General features: G+C 39.5%; 2 long non-coding RNA genes and 1 pseudogene across 2 annotated transcripts; 1 reads left to right on the top strand and 2 right to left on the bottom strand.

Annotated features, from left to right (window-relative positions):
* LOC109092172 overlaps positions 1–16,389 on the top strand; it is a 1,055,107-nt pseudogene that overhangs the window by 963,603 nt on the left and 75,115 nt on the right.
* Positions 14,520–15,172, bottom strand: LOC122144439. Its single transcript, XR_006159703.1, has 3 exons — positions 15,145–15,172; positions 14,977–15,045; positions 14,520–14,784 (listed from the first exon to the last, which is right to left on the bottom strand). It is a non-coding gene; the product is annotated as an uncharacterized LOC122144439 (long non-coding RNA).
* LOC122144444 lies at positions 15,195–15,954 on the bottom strand. Its single transcript, XR_006159710.1, has 3 exons — positions 15,650–15,954; positions 15,318–15,346; positions 15,195–15,222 (listed from the first exon to the last, which is right to left on the bottom strand). It is a non-coding gene; the product is annotated as an uncharacterized LOC122144444 (long non-coding RNA).

Raw genomic sequence — 16,389 nt, 5'->3', positions numbered from 1 at the left:
CGGTGAGACCAACAGTCTAAGAGTCTTTGGCAAAGGATTCTTGAAACTTATACAGACCTTGTCTGAGTCCTTGAACGATCCGTATCGCTCTCATGCATTGCGTCTTGTATAATTTGCTAGCACTTGAGATTCAACACTGGGTAAGGCTTCCTCCCCGTCGTGTGTCCATCAGTTCGTTTGGGATTGAGAGGTGTAGTAGTTCATTAGTCTCACCGACACCTCGGTGGCGACGTGTATCTTGAGGTGTGGTCCTCATCGCTTCCGTTCTGCACACCTGGTCCTTTGGTCACTGAATGACAGATGTGATGGCGAATTTGAATTTGAGGGTGGCAGTGAACATGGTGTTGTCCCTGTACTCCCTTCGGGTATCAGTGCAGGATGGAATGGCCCAATGACAGGTAGTAAAGTTCAAAGTCAGGAAAGTCAGGGCTCACTGCCATCCCAGCCGGTAGGCCGTGGGAATGTTGATGTCAGTTGCCGGGCAGTTTGTTTGCAAAGGTCTGTAGACCACACGAGATGACACTTCAGTGGGGGTGTGGCTTCCGTGGTGAGTCCGAGTTCCCACATTTCAGGTGGTTTAAGAAACCCCCGTGGTTTAAGGTTTTGACCACGATCGCATGTTGACCGATAGTGACCCTTTGGTGTAACGGGTACCACCGTTTCCTGTTTCGTTGGACTAAGGGCAGACCTCTGGAGGGTCCCCTGACATAGGTTGTCATGGTTGTGGAACGCGTGCTGTCAAAGTCGTGGGGCCCAGTACAACTTCATTAATGATGTCCACAGCGCCTGAGGCGAATCAGAGATGTCTGCTTTCCAATGTCAACATCGTGGGGCAGGTCCGGAAGGACCATAAATAATGAGTCGGCACCGGTATTCCATTTCAAGTACAAAGCGCAGATTCCTTCTGGCAAGACACCATAGAGGTGGGTGTGGGTTCGAGGGAAACGGGTGCGCTTGCTGGCATAACGGAAAGGTCCCCGGTGGTCTTCCTCATGATTGCGTTGTCATAGGGAAGAAGACCTAATGGCTGAGTTGTCTGCCATATGGCCAGAATAAATGTCCGTTGTGGGTGTTCATCATGGCAGCTGCAGTTCGATCCTTGACCTTGGGCGCGTAGGTATCAGAGTCTTGGTGGGCCTTGAAGGTGCAGTGAGCGACTGAGCTTGGCTTGTAGTTAGGCTGCGTACCCATGGCTGACTGCTTGGGGTTCCCTTGACCTCTGTGACCTAACGTCGGATCTGTGGGAGTTCCCGTGACCTCGGTGACCTGACAGTCTGGCTCTGTGGGAGTTCCCGTGCCCTCGGTGACCTGACAGTCTGGCGCCCGGCGACCTGTGTGGCCTGGAGGTAAGAGGATCTCCACTTGAGGCCCAGACTTTCAGTCTGTTTCTGAGTCTAGTAAAGGCTCAAAGCGATCTAGCAGGTCTTTGCCGATGAGAAATGAATAAGTGTTCATTGTGGAGACATATTTTAGATGTCCTAGACTCATAGACCGATAAGTGCAGGTGGATGGGATCTCGTTTTCTAAGCTGGATGTCATTTTGGCTGTATGACTGTACATTCAGCTCGATTGGTCATCCTGGTTGACACCGGCTGTTCGGATTTGTCGCTCTACTACTGTAGCTCTCCTTGGGGTCTCCTCGTGAACTGTAAGAAACAAAATCACAACAACAGCAGTGAAAAGGGAAAAAAAAAAAATTGAAGACGGAAAGAGCACAGTGAAAACCGAAACACCATAAATTGGTCTGCAACGAAATGGAACTGAATAGGAACGCTGGGAAGGTGTTAAGGAAGACAATAAAGGTGCTAAACCTGCTACCTTTCGCAAAGTTTTCTGCTAGTGCTACAGCACGTGTGGCTATGGAGTATATACCTAGAAAATGGTGTGTCTTAGAGAGGAAAAGTGACCAAACACTTAAATATACCGGGTGAATATCTAATATTCTGTGCTTATATAAGTGGATGGGTTTTAATCACTTTGGTTCACCTGGGTGAACTGATGTCACTCAGGTGGAAACCAGCAGCACGGCGGGCAGTCTCCCTGGCGCTCCCAAACCGTCAAACTGCAGCTTTTTTCCCGCCGCTCCGTTACTCTGTGGTCGCTCTGCGCCCTCTCAACAGCTTTGTGACTTTTAACACACCTGCAACACAAAGGGTGTCAACCGCCATACAGCACTGCAAAATTGGGGCTTTTTCCCTAGACCCCTCTCGAAAGAGAGTGGCCCCTTTTTAGGCCCCGGTTTAGGTCTGTCCCAGAAAGTGCGTGTTTTGTCGCTGGACTGATTGACTACCCTTGGAGTGCCAAATTTGAGGTCTTACTGCGGGCCCGCAACGACCCCGGACAGAGATAAGTAAACCGGTCCACTCACAGCAGTAAATCGTAACGCTGGTCGACCCCCTTGCTCACTGGAAACCTGAGATTACTGTCCAATCACTACGGGATTCCACAATCAAATACACAAAGGATGACAAAGGTAAACTTAAAGTGAGAATTAAGATTTGTTTTGATTTAACATCAACTGAGTGAATATATAGTAGAAATTAAAGGCAACAGCTGTACCGAATTATGATAAAACAAAAAGGTAATTATGATATGATGGTAATGATCCAAAAGAACCTAATCCAAAACAGACAGAAGACAAAGAATAAAAATCAAAAATAGAAATACAGTATGGAACCAGAGGAGGACTATTGCTGGTTTTCCCACAGGGGGCGTACCCCTCTCCTGTGCTTCACCAGGGTGAGCAGAAAACTTTAATTCAATTAAAAATTCACACGTGGTTTAAATTGAAATTTTAATCAGCATGTAGAAGAATTACAAGGAAATCTGAATAATCCTATTAACCAATGATAACGTAAGTTATCATTAATATTAGAAAAATCAAAGGTAAGGTAGAAACATGCAATTCAAACAAATTGAAAAGAGAGAGATCAGAGAGCTGAACGCTGTGAACCGACTACGGAGACAGCCACTAAGATGGCTCACTTCCTTCTAAGTAGGTCAATCAGTGGTTGTCTGAGAATTTAATTTACACTATTAAACATTAAATTTTAATTCAAATCATGTTCGCACCAAACTCAAGTAAATGTAAACAGTCACAGGCAGGAAATTGTCTAACTACAATAAATATTCGCACAGCAAAGCTGTAATGCAAATAATTATTGAGATTTAGACCGGCTAATTTCAACACCACAGTGAAATTTAAAATACGCAGTAAGAGGGCATTATCTGAAAACGGCCACGGAGCATGGCGTATTGCACTCATGCAGGCTGAACTCGAAGGCGAGGCGTAATTTGGACTTCTAACACTTAAAGGACGCCCTCTGGTGTTTAGTCAGCGAATTTACAGACAACTCAATGTTTATTTAGAATCTGCACGCGTTTGTCGCTGATTTACTGCGCAAAATCACAACTAAAAAACTAAAAAACAGGACAAAGGTTTGGACCTTTGCGGTGCTTATTACACAAGAGAGTGAGGCCGGTTTCTTTCGCGCAAAAACACGCAAATGTGAACAACAGGAATTGTCCGTCTGTTTGCACTCCATACACTTTATCACAAAGCACTTATGATTTAATGTTTTAGGTTCAAATCGGGTCAGCTAAGCAATTTTTTAGCACCAGGAGATTTATCGTTATTTTTGAATATCACTGTGGGTCACCAGAATTCAATAACGATTATGTAATTACAAGGCCTTTTACCACTGAATCCAGGAACGCCGCTCTGATCAATTTAACGGTCTCCGTCCTAAAAAAAGAGATTCTTTCTTCGTCGTTTTAATAGGCGGGTTATTACTATTAAATGTTCTCACTGCCGAGAGATCTTGGGGTATTTCCTCTTAACGGAGACTTTTAACATTATACCCGCAGTGGTACTTTCATTAAAAATAACAGTGACAATACTTTAGGTTTTTCCTTTTGTAGAAACTGTTAATGTGCTGAACCGGCTGGCTTTTTTTCCGCAGGAGTCTGCTCGAAGCGCGACTTACTCACAATTCAAAATGCCTGCTATATGACTCCAAAATACGCATGAATATAATTGATATTGCCTCCCAAAACAAAGTTTGAACGCATGCCCAAAATATTCTCCACCATAAATAGTAGCAACATCACTTTCTGGGGGAATAATTCACTCAAATGAAGTGAATATTCATGAGTCATGATATTCTTTGGCTTATTCTTACAATATTAAATTACCCAAAGAGGGAATATTTAATCATTTAAAGGTAATCTTACTCAGAATTAATGTAAGTTATCTAGACAAGCTGTTCGTCCCCGAACTGGATGCTAGACTCCTCTTTCAAATATCATAAAATACCCTTCTTACAACTCCAAGAAATATTAATCTTCTTATCAGGAAAACAATATTTTCTGTGGTCTGATTATTTAGATTACTGAATGTAAATTTCTAGAAAACAAAGCTTTAGCTTAGATCACATGATTCAGGACTTCGATTCTTGATGATCAATAAAACGGTTCAATTCAAGCAAATTGTTGTATTTAATAAAAGCGGACTAAGAGTACATAACTACATTCACACAGAGTAAATATGATTATATATCAAAACAAAACACTACAATTTAACAAGATACCCACGAAATAGTAATGAGATAAAGAGCATAGGTGAGAGAGAGAGAGAAAGAGTGAAGGCAGATCTCCGGAGACATTTAAAACAGTTAACTTGCGAGAGACTCCAAGTCATTGGATCATTCACAAAAAGTGAATCGAGCCTGACCACCTTAACAGCAATTTTAAAAAAAGTTGCGATATACGAAAGTACTTGCTTTGATCTGGCTCTTGTGTGTAGCTGAGCTCAATTTTCCGTTGTTGTCGCTTCTGCGTGTGTCCGTTCCGGAGCTGATGATTGCGTGAGTTCGTTGGTTAACGCGAATGTAAACTTTGTCCAAAGAGTGATTAGAGCTTAGTGGTTCGTTTGCTCGTGAGTACAATTGAACGAAGTCCAAATATCGAAGACAATAAGAAAAACTAAGCTAAAACGAAAAAGTAAAAGAAGAACAAACGGAGGGACTTCTGAGATCCCGATCGCGAAAGCTGGGAAACCCCTCTCTTTCTCTGCGATGCAAAGACAAGGGTTTTCCTTTGTTTTTTATTGAAAGGTTGGTTCACACCTATGTTCTGTGTGAGCCGAAATGCTCGTGTGGTTGTGTGTGTGTGTTTCTGGAATGTCGTCGTGCGTGAGTAAAAGGGCGGGTGTTTGTCTTTCCTTTGAATGCTCACGAGAGTGTCCCCTCTGTATCTCTCCGGAAGGTGTAATAATGTCACTAGGCTGAGATTTCGTCGACATCGCGGCGCCCTGATGGGGTTTTATGTTTGCGGTGTTGTAAAGCAAAAGTCCTTATCTTTTTTTTTTGTAAGTTCTTGTCTCTGATTGCAGGATGTGTTAAGAGTCAGATTCCATTAATATGAAACCAGATGTTGAATCCATCCGCTCATTATTGTTACAACTACTTGGGCCCACAGCCTGCAGGCTGAGGCTGGCCTGCCAGAGGGAATGCTGCACACCTGTGTTAGCGCTGTCCTTGGTCCTGACCACCACTGTTTCACCCAGACCCTTGTGTCCTCTGATGGGTGCCTGGTGTTTGCATGGTGCCCCACTAGGGCCAAACTGGACAAGTGCAGAGCTCCAACTCCATGTCCACTGTATATGTGTGCCCTGATGTGGATGATCTCACCTGAAATTTCTTTTCTCCAACCTAACAGTGACATAAAGATAAAAAATACAGACATATTGGATGTTTCTCAATTATAAAAATGCACAGAACGGACCTGCATTCTCGCGTAGACTGGTCTTGCCAGACTATTGCTTTAAAGAATTAACATGGCAGGACACTAGGACACAGAACACATCTTTGTGAGAATCGAGATGCACAGTGATCTGGTTGCTCAACTAACCATTCCAGCAGTAAAGAGAAGGACAGCACAACAAATGACATATTACTTCACAGATGTTATAACCTACTACAAACATTGGGTTACATTATTGTTTATTTTATTTTAAATATTTTTTATTTTACTGCACGTATTTGTGAATATGTGTATACAAAACTGAATGTTACTAATGCTTTGTTGATGTTAAGATTCTTTTAAATATACCAATAAAAAAACTGCAGGCTTTCTCTATGTCTCTATCACTTTATTAAATTGTGTAAACCAAAACGACAAATGTTTGCTTTTTACATCCCAGAATTTTTCATGTGTCCCTCGGTACTTGCATTCTTATTGGAGTTGAAACTATTACAATTGATGATGACCGTATGAAAACACAAGACTTAAAAGGCTTAAAAACGCAATTTTGAGAAACAGCCATTTGCAAAATTAACCAACAAGTTTTTTTTTAATGATTCATAATTAAAAATTACATTTTACCTGAGAAATATCAGATGCTTTGATAGTACTTTGTGTGTGCAAGGAATCTTGACAGGTGTAATGCCTTCCAATGGCCAAGTGCAACGTCTGTCACACGTGCTTTCATAGTACATCTATAGTAGGGTAATGAAAAGGTTGAATAATTGATGCAGGTTGACCTGTTTATGTCCTATGAAGTATTTTTGTCTTTCAAGACACGCATTGCAGCCTCCACATAGTTATTCGTTTGGTTGCCACGTGTTGGCAAGTCCCTCCTACAGCTGAGAGCCCAACTCTCACGTCGCCTGTAAAGACTCTGTAGATAGGTCAGGACCTTCCTGTATCTGTAATGGGTAACAAAATAAATTGTAAAGAATAAATGCAATACAATACAACCCTCAGAATAGGCCTCTGGAAGGTAAACGCATCAGAAATACTACAAAAATATTTCAAGCTACCTCTACCTGTCTACTATTTTCTCTACCTGGTGGTTGAAGGGTTGTCAAGGGCTTGCTGGTAAAATAATTCAAATGTACTCATCTCCCTGGCATGAAGTAAGTCTTTTACTATGCTGAACATTGTCTGCCTGTCCTTAATCTCAACTTCGTGGTTCTTTGTTCCACAACCACCTCCACACAGCTTGAAAGAAGATGAAATATGCAGAGCAGTTGTGAGTCTTCAGGAAAGACCTGTGCTATAGCTCCCTTCTCTGCCTTTGAGTCATCTGTCAGAAACACACGAGAGCCTGCCTCACCTCACCTTCCAAAGGCATCATTTTTTCAGTTAGAACTTCAGCAGCTCCAATCCCTCACTAATTGTCTTCTCATCTTCTGACTGGGTTATCAGTGTCCCAAGAGGAGGACCACCTGCACAGGTGTGTGTGAGGAGGAGAAACACCCTGCAGTTTCTCCCCTGTCCATGTTACCAGATGAATCCATAAAACACATTTCTCCACTATTTGAGAGACTGTGTGTTTGTTTTCTTCATCAGTGGGGAACATATGGCTACAAGTGGTGTTCCTGCTGAAGATATTTTAAGTTTGGTGCAGGTGTCATTACAGACTGCATTGTAGGATTCTACCTGCCTTTCCAAAGCTGCTAGCATTCCCTCCCCACTTTGCTCTCCAAACTCCTGCTTATTCAACTTCTGATACAGTCTGCAAATTAAAATTGTCTTGACTACATAAGTATGTTAAAGCAACTGATTTCTACCAAGTAAAATTTCACATACCTGTAGCAAAACTGAAGGTCTGGGCAAATGGCACCGGTTGGCTGAGACATATACATATTTGTTGCCATGCTCAGCCAACAGGTCACTTTTAAGTACAGCCAGAGCTGACCTCAAACAACTGAGTCAGGGTTTCAATTGCCTTGACCTCTACATCCTTGTGCCTCAGTGCCTCCGCAACAAAGATGTTATGATTATGTACATTGTACAAACGCACAAGAAGTTGGGTAAGTGGGTATATGGGGATCATTGCTCCTGAAAAATAAAAACAAATCACACAAAGAAGCAAGCAAAAGCACTTATTTTATCCAATCTTGACATTTCTAACTCACCTACTAGTTCCTCCCCTTTTGTCTGTAGTCTTCACCAGAGTGCAAACCATTTTTGCCTCACAACATGTATTTTTTGATAGCCGCCCTTGATTAGCCGCGTCTGATCGGACATAAACATTGTGCTGGCACCTATAATGAGCCTAAAGAATATGAATGTTTAAATATGTCAGAGTCCAACAGGGATTACATCAAGAGGACAAAAAAGAGAGACAGGCTACATACTGTGCAATATCTCTCCAAGACCTTTGGAGAAATCAACCTGCAAAGCTGAAAAATTGAAAAATGTATACGCATTTGTGAAAACTGCTGTAAACTGAGGATGCTTTCACAAATAATGTCATAAATTATGTATTTTTATTAAATAATGTCATGAATACATTTTTTATGATTGTTTTAGTTTTTATTATTTAGATTTTCAGGTAGATTTCTCCAAGTGTATTAGAGATTTTGCCGCAGGATTTAGTGTCTCTCCATTTTTCCCCTCTTTATGCATTTCCAGATGGACTAGATGATGGTGAGATTTGATCTGTGTGTGAACCATATGATTTCAGATCCCCTGTGCATACAAAAATCCATCTATCCATCCATCTCACTTGTCCTAAGGTTGTACAAATACTGGAGCCCTACAGATGGCAAGTCCCATCACAGGGATACAAATCTCACTGGACTATTACAATTAATGGTAAAGTTCAATGTTAACTGATATTTCTTACTGGCACAATAAAGTGAAATATAAATAATACATATATAAATAATGGTCTTGAAATTTGGGGGAAGAATCTAATGTGCCTTTTGCACAGTACAATATATAAAAAAATTAACTTAAAATCAATTTCAATTTAAACAAATGTCCTAAATATTAAAAACTAATATAGTGTAAAGATGAATGTAATTATTTGATATTACCTTATAAAGTACACATTGTCCCTTATTTGGTTTTGTCACTGCCACTCTCCAACACACTCCTGATGATTCGCTAAGCTTTTCCACCCATTCCTTTACTTCACAAATTTCTGTCAATGCAATTCAAAGTGATGCCTCAAAACTTGTGTGGTCCAGGTGTGATTCTCCTTGTGTAGTGCACAAACGATAGGTGCAGAAGTGAGATTTAGACCCAGGAGGCAACCAGTTCTATAAAAGTAAAAAGAAGTCACCGAACAGAAAATTCACCCATTAGCATTATAACTGAGATGGCCCAACGTTTAGACACATAACAGTTTATTTAACAAATAAATTAAAATAAAATACTAGTGGCCAAAGACTTTTGCACAACAGTTTCCAGCACTGATAATAATCTCTTCTTTTTAACTTTTTATTCATCAAAGAATCCTGAAAATAAGTATAACAGGTTCCAAAAAAGTATTAAGCAGCGCAACAGTTTCCAGCACTGATAATAAATCAGCATATTAGAATGATTTCTGAAGGAAATGACACTGAAGACTGGAGTAATGATGCTGAAAATACAGCTTTGATCACAAGAATAAATTAGATTTTAATGTATATTTAAATAGAACACCATAATAATATTTCACAATATAATTTTTTTTCCCCTGTATTTTTGATCTATATATATGTGTGTGTGTGTGTGTGTGTGTGTGTGTGTGTGTGTGTTTCTCTTTGCAAAAAATGATTTATTCTTAAGCAATATCCTCATCAGTTTTCTATAAGTTGAGACCTTTAAATTTTTATCCAAGGACATTTATTTTTTTATTTTTTTTCCTTTATAGAGGGCATTTTCCCACTAATCTCATTATACTTTCATTTTAAATTCTTACATTTGATCTATGAATACAATTATAATAATGTGATTATCTATACGTTATAAAATGTAATAATTACACACCAGTGGCGGATTGCAGAACGTGACAGATGGGTGGGCCTGGATTAAGTCGAGGTGGGCCTGATCTATGGGTGTTCTGAAATCAAAGCAGTTGTCCCGAATCCACAGGCCTGGGATTCCCGAAACCTTCTTAACGCTACGCCGTTCTTATGTTACACTGTATCTTATCGTATATGTAAAAAATGCACGCGTACATCACTTTTGAATAAGAAACGATAACAAGTCTATAAAAACATCCTAATACATGCAAATTCAACTATTTCTGAAGTGATTATTTTATAAAGAACACCACTTTCTCTCATAACGCAGTGAAGCAGCCCTTGCATGAGAGAATAATTGATTCTGGAGCTGTCGATATCAACAGATTCATCGCCACGTACAGCACCTGGTAGAGTCGCACATAAGTATATCTTAAACAGCTTCCTATGGTATGGTTCGGGGAACACGCCTAGAAAAGGTATACCTTTAGTTAAGTTATACGTTAGGAGTCTTTGTAGCGACTCTAAGAGACAACGTTATCGAGAAACGCAGCCCTAAAATTATACTAGAGCAGCAGAGCCTTGGGCTGCGTTTCTCGATAACGTTGTCTCTTAGAGTCGCTACGAAGACTCTTAAAGGGTTAGTTCAGCCATAAATGAAAATTATGTCATTAATGACTCACCCTCATGTCGTTCCAAACCTGTAAGACCTCCGTTCATCTTCAGAACACAGTTGAAGCAATTTTTAGATTTAGTCCGAGAGCTTTCTGTCCCTCCATTGAAAATGTATGTACGGTATACTGTCCACGTCCCAGAAAGGTAATAAAACATCATCAAAGTAGTCCATGTGACATCAGTGGGTCCGTTAGAATTTTGTTAAAGCATTGAATATACATAATGCTCCAAAAATAACAAAAAATTTTGACTTTATTCAGCATTGTCTTCTTCACGATGCTGCTGACGTGTTTTCTGGTGTGCCCAATAACAAAGATAACACGTCAGCAGCGTCAATGCAGCGTCGTGAACGCGCTCACAACAGACCCGGAAGATCATGATTTTTGGGTGAACTAATGCTTTAAGGCAGTGGTCTCAAACTCAATTCCTGGAGGGCCACAGCTCTGCACAGTTTAGCTCCAACCCTAATCAAACACACCTGTTCCAGCTCATCAACATCTTCAGGATCAATAGAAACTTCCAAGCAGGTGTGATTTGGAGCTGGTTGGAGCTAAACTGTGCAGAGCTGTGGCCCTCCAGGAATTGAGTTTGAGACCAATGCTTTAAGGTATAACTTAAAAAGTAAAAAAAATAAAAAAGTGTTGCCTGAATAAGAAGGTTTCGGGAAACGCAGCCTTGAGTCCTCTGACGTTACTAGGTGCTGTAGTCATTAAAGAAAATGTATTTAGGTTCATATATATGTTCAATATTATAATATTATTTATTTAATCTATTTTGGTTATGAAAAGTGAACACTGAACAGCATTACTAAGAGGCGCAATGTGACATGGTCAGACATGGTTATGACCACTTCATAGGTTTGTTTCGTAGAAAGGCTTTCTTTAAAGTGAATTTCGTTTTGTATAAATTGTATCTTAATTTTAATCAATGTTTAATCAAACAATTGCCTCGATTTAATAAATAAGAAGGTCTTTCGACTGACTATATTCAATCCAGTTGAACCTTTCATACCACTTGGCATTGAAGCTTCGATATTTCCCATCAGTTATGGTACTCGGGAATGCCTGTAGATGAGGTTGGATAACCCCCAGAGCTGACAGATCCGACGGTGCAATCAAGTGTAGAGTGATCGTCGATTAGCCATAGGCAGATCTGCTTGCCGGTTAGCATCAGTGGAGGTCGTCTCAATACGGGTTTTTTTTTAAAAATTAGTGAGAGTAACTTGTTTGGCCATACTAAAGAAAAATCAAGATACCATGTACACTTCTAGCGATCGTTAGCCATTGGTTGTTCGCGCCAGATTGCAATAGTGCGTGCTACGTTGATGTTGCATTGACCAATGAAAACACGTCACCAACACACTTAAATTTAAAATAGTTATCAGATTTACTTACAATTTTACTGTTTTTAACATAACATGTTATAGATAAAATACACCACATAAAGTAGTATCCATGTTAAACTATACAGAGTAGTATTTTATTTTATTTTTTTATTTCTGATTGGGGGGGCCAGCTGTAAATGTGGGTGGGCCCAGGCCTGTCCAAGCCTGCCCACAGCTCCGTGCAGTAAAATTATAAAATTATACTTAAAATTTTACACTGAAAAATACAACTGAAGAGGCCGTGCACAAACTCTCTGCCTGTCCTGCCACAGCCACGGAGGCCGCTCAAGAACTCATTGCCTGTCCTGTCACGACCAAGTGGTCTGTCCATGTCTCTGCTCCACCGTGGCTCTATACTGCTCTGGATCTGCTCCACAGCCCAGGTCCTCCTCTGCTCCATTGTCTGTCTCTGCTCCACAGTCTAGACCTGCCTCTGTTTCACGGGCCTGGCCCTCCATCTCACCCCCTGTTCCGCCTCCGCTCCACCACCCTCCTGGACTTTTTGTGTTTTGTTTGTTTGGGCCATCTGGAGCTGCCCTTAGAGGGGGCTCCAAATGTTTGTTTTGGGGTTTTGTTTCATGTTCTTGTTTTTATGTCTTTTATTTTGTAGTTTGATTGCTGTTTGTGTCAAGCTTCCCTTGCCCTCTTGTATTCCTGCTATTGGTTGCTCTTGTTCATTCTTTCGTGTTCTGATTGGCTTATTGTCTTGTCATGTGATTATCAGTTCTGTTTACCAATTGGTTGTTTTAGTCATGTGCCTTGTTTGTTCATGTCATGTGTTCATTAATTTTCTGTTATAAGTAGCCATGTCATTGCCTTGTTCACTGTTGTGTATTAATGTTGTAACCTGCTGTTGGCAAGTCTAGTCTGTTCATGCCACGTCAAGTCTGTTTTAGTCAAGTCTGTTCAAGTCAAGTCTTTGTTTCCTGTTTTGATCAGGATGTTTTGGATTTCACTTCTGTAAATAAACTGCCCTTGGATTCTCACTCACCTTCAGTGGAATCATTACAGTATATACAGTACATATACTATATATATATCATACTACATATTAAACAGCTTCCTAAGTTATGGTTCGGGGAACACGCCTAGAAATGGTATACCTTTAGTTAAGTTATACGTTAGGTTATACATTATATGTACATTACTACATATATTATATTATATATATATGTGATACTAGTTAAAATTTATTAACATTTTATTGCCCATTTACTGACATATCACTCCATACTTGTATAAATGTAACAGGTGAGTCCCATTAGTTTCAGTGTATTTAAAGTGTGTCTGCCGCTTGTTTCTTGTCCGGTATTGTTTGTCTCACCTCAGTGCTACGTGTGGTTTCTTGGTGTTCTGTTCAATAGTTAAGTTCTGTGTCAATTGGAATCTCCTACATCTCTTTGCTCCAGCAAAGGCACATATGACAAGTGATATATAGTAAGTAAATATATTGTTAGTATATTTAACATGAAATTATATATTTAATTTTCACTAGGGAAGGCATCTGTAAAGGCTTTTCAATCACTCACAGTAAAAACCATCACAGTAAAAACCAATCAAATAAAATTAAATCTAATCCCATTCAAGTAACTAATATGATACAAGGACTTTTATTGATATGTGATATTTATTATTTTATCACAATAGATTTATTTGGTTTTAAACTCATTGATGTAGGCTAATGCTTTGCTCATATAGTCATTAGATGTGTTTTATACACGTAATGGAATAAAACCTTGGTACCAAAAAGGTGCATGTGCCTTAAAAAATAAATAAATAATTCTGAATTAAATCAGTACACAAAGTCAGATCAAACTATTTCCAACACCTTCTAACGTTTTTATTATAAATGATTGATATCAGTACACAAAGTCAGATCAAACTATGGTCAGTTTTTGTTTTGGCCCTCCTGTAAAGTTGCTGAAATATCACTTACGCACTTGTGGTTCTAACACCTTGAAACGGTTAATATTTTTACATCTGCCTGTTTCACATTGACACAATGAGTTAATTTTAACATCTCTCTCTTTAGAGAGCAGTAGGATGGATCCGGCTGTAACAGCTTCTAGAACAACATGTAACACAGGGAAATAAATAAAAGATAAATAAAACATTTAGACCAGACATTGACTATTTATCAATTATGGAAAAGCAGCATGTTAAATACACAAAATAAAGAAGGATCAATTTCCATTTAAATTCATTTCTGCAAATAATAACTGATCTAATGCATTGAAACATAGACTGTAAATCAAATCAATGAGACCTCTCAAGATCTCAGCAGAGGATGATTAACCAACTCCAAAAACAAAAAGGCAACTGAACACTTCCTTCCATTATTGCCCAGAAAAAAAAAAAGTTCCCTTGTCGTCACAATATATGGGGTAAGTTGTCACAAGAGCAAGCTGACATTAGAAGCAAACAGAGAGATACAGTCATGAGATTTTTTTTTGTATTTGACTACACACAGTATTTGAATGAACATAATGAAAACAAAACAATCATCTTACTGGAACAGAACTAATTTGAGCCCATGACTCTTTGTCACATGTGGAAAAAAAGAAAAAGAAATAACTGATATTTAATTTTGTGACAAAGAATATAATTTAAACAGACACTGATGTAATTCTCAGACTACTGTCTATAAGAAACAGTCTTTAAATACACAAATCAACAGTAACATCACCTTCATTTTAAATTGTGTTTGTACATTTTCACAGTTTTTTTTTTTTTTTTACAGCATTTTGCTTTTCAATTCAACAAATATCTGACATATGTTTCGTATAATTCTTCCAAATATATCGTGAATCTCAGCAGTCGTGGAAACGTCACATCTGCTGCTGATACGAGGAGCTCATGCAGTGATCTGTATCATGAACCTAGATTTGTGCAGCTCTTGTTCTTGTTCACAGTGGCGTAAAGTTCACCCAGCGGCTCATTTTCTGTTCCTCTGATGGCAGCGTAAGTCACTGAATCATCTTGATCCTGAAAGAACAGCACAGAATTTCTCCGTCAGTGTTTGAACCGCAGCCACATGTTGATAAAGCTTCATTTATCTGAGATTCAGATTCAGAACTACATCTCCGCAGCGTATAGACGAGAGAAGCTGCTGTGCTTGCTTTTCTCTGAACAGCAGTCAGTGATGCAGAACAAGAGAATGAGCTGCTGTCTACTCACTTTGAGTGATTTTACTGGCTTTTTACTGGAACAAGAGACTTCAGAGTAAGTCACATCATCTGTCTGCTCCTAAACATTTAACACACAGAACAGACATGTCTGTCACTGTAATATTTCAAATAATATGACATTATAGAACAGAACTGAATGTCTAATGGTTTGACTCACGTTGTCTCTCGCAGCAGCAGGAGTGGACGACATGTTGATCGTCTCATATGTCACTTTAACTTCATTCTCATCTTTGACCTTCAGACAACAAACAGTTAAAAACTGATGAATCACACTTTATTGAGCTTTAAAGACAGAAATCAGATCTAAATCACTGTTATTACTGAACTCACCACCGATTCATCAGTCTCTCTTTTATTACCTGAAAAAACATGCCTCAAATTATTATTTATAATAAAAGACACATACAAACACAGAACGTTCACAAAGCTAATGATGTTGAGGCAAGAAGCAATGAATTGAATGAAACAATGTTTGTTTGACTTGATAACTCTTTGAGATTGACATTACAGGAATAAAGCTGAGTTTGAGAATCTCAGAGTCACATAATCCACATGTTTCTGTGATACACACAATCTGATCATGATGTGCTTGTTTGCTGATCATTACAGTGAGATCTGAACGCAGATTTTAATTGTTATAAAGGAGTAAATCTGAAACTCACCAGCTCTTTTTCTGCAGATCAGCCAGAGAACAGCAGCCAGGAAAACAGCAGACGCAGCAGCAGCAGAAATCACTATCACTGAAGAAGAGACAGTCATAGTCAGGGACGGGACGGCCCACTGATCACCATCATACTCACAGTGAAAGACAAAAACCATCGCGTCGATGGAGGAGGAATGTGTTTCAACCACTGTGACCTCTGACTTTTGATTGATGTCCTGTGACTGATTTATTGTCTATTGCTCTTCTTCATGCAGCTGAAATTCAGAGCTTTATGCTTTAGATCTGAATGATGTTCTGCTGGAATCATCTTTACTTAATAACATGGGATGCAATGTATATTTATGTGCCACCCCCCCACCCCCATTTATGTGTTGTGGACTGGAGTCATTGCTGTCATTGTTTTAGCTGGAGCTGTAAAAGATGAATGTTAGTTCAGATGAAACACACTGTCGAATATGACAATCATATTGTAATCAGTTAATACACAAGATAACTCTAGCATAATGCACTGCACAGATGATGACAATGTACCTGTAGTTTTCCGTGTTGTTCTAGTCGAGGGATTCTGAGAGTTTGGGTCTGCTGTCATTGTTTTATCTGGATCTGTAAGAGATGAATGTTAGTTCAGATGAATCATACAGTAGAACAGGTGTAATGATTATAGTAATTGGAACCCGTGTGTGGTTTAGTGATATATGTCTGCGCATGTGCAGTATGGGGTAGATGCCCTGGGAGTGT

The sequence above is a fragment of the Cyprinus carpio genome, unplaced genomic scaffold (assembly GCF_018340385.1).
Source record: "Cyprinus carpio isolate SPL01 unplaced genomic scaffold, ASM1834038v1 S000006675, whole genome shotgun sequence".
Lineage (NCBI taxonomy): Eukaryota > Metazoa > Chordata > Actinopteri > Cypriniformes > Cyprinidae > Cyprinus > Cyprinus carpio.
Note: the sequence above shows the minus strand (reverse complement) of the source record. Positions and strands in the feature narration are given on the sequence as shown.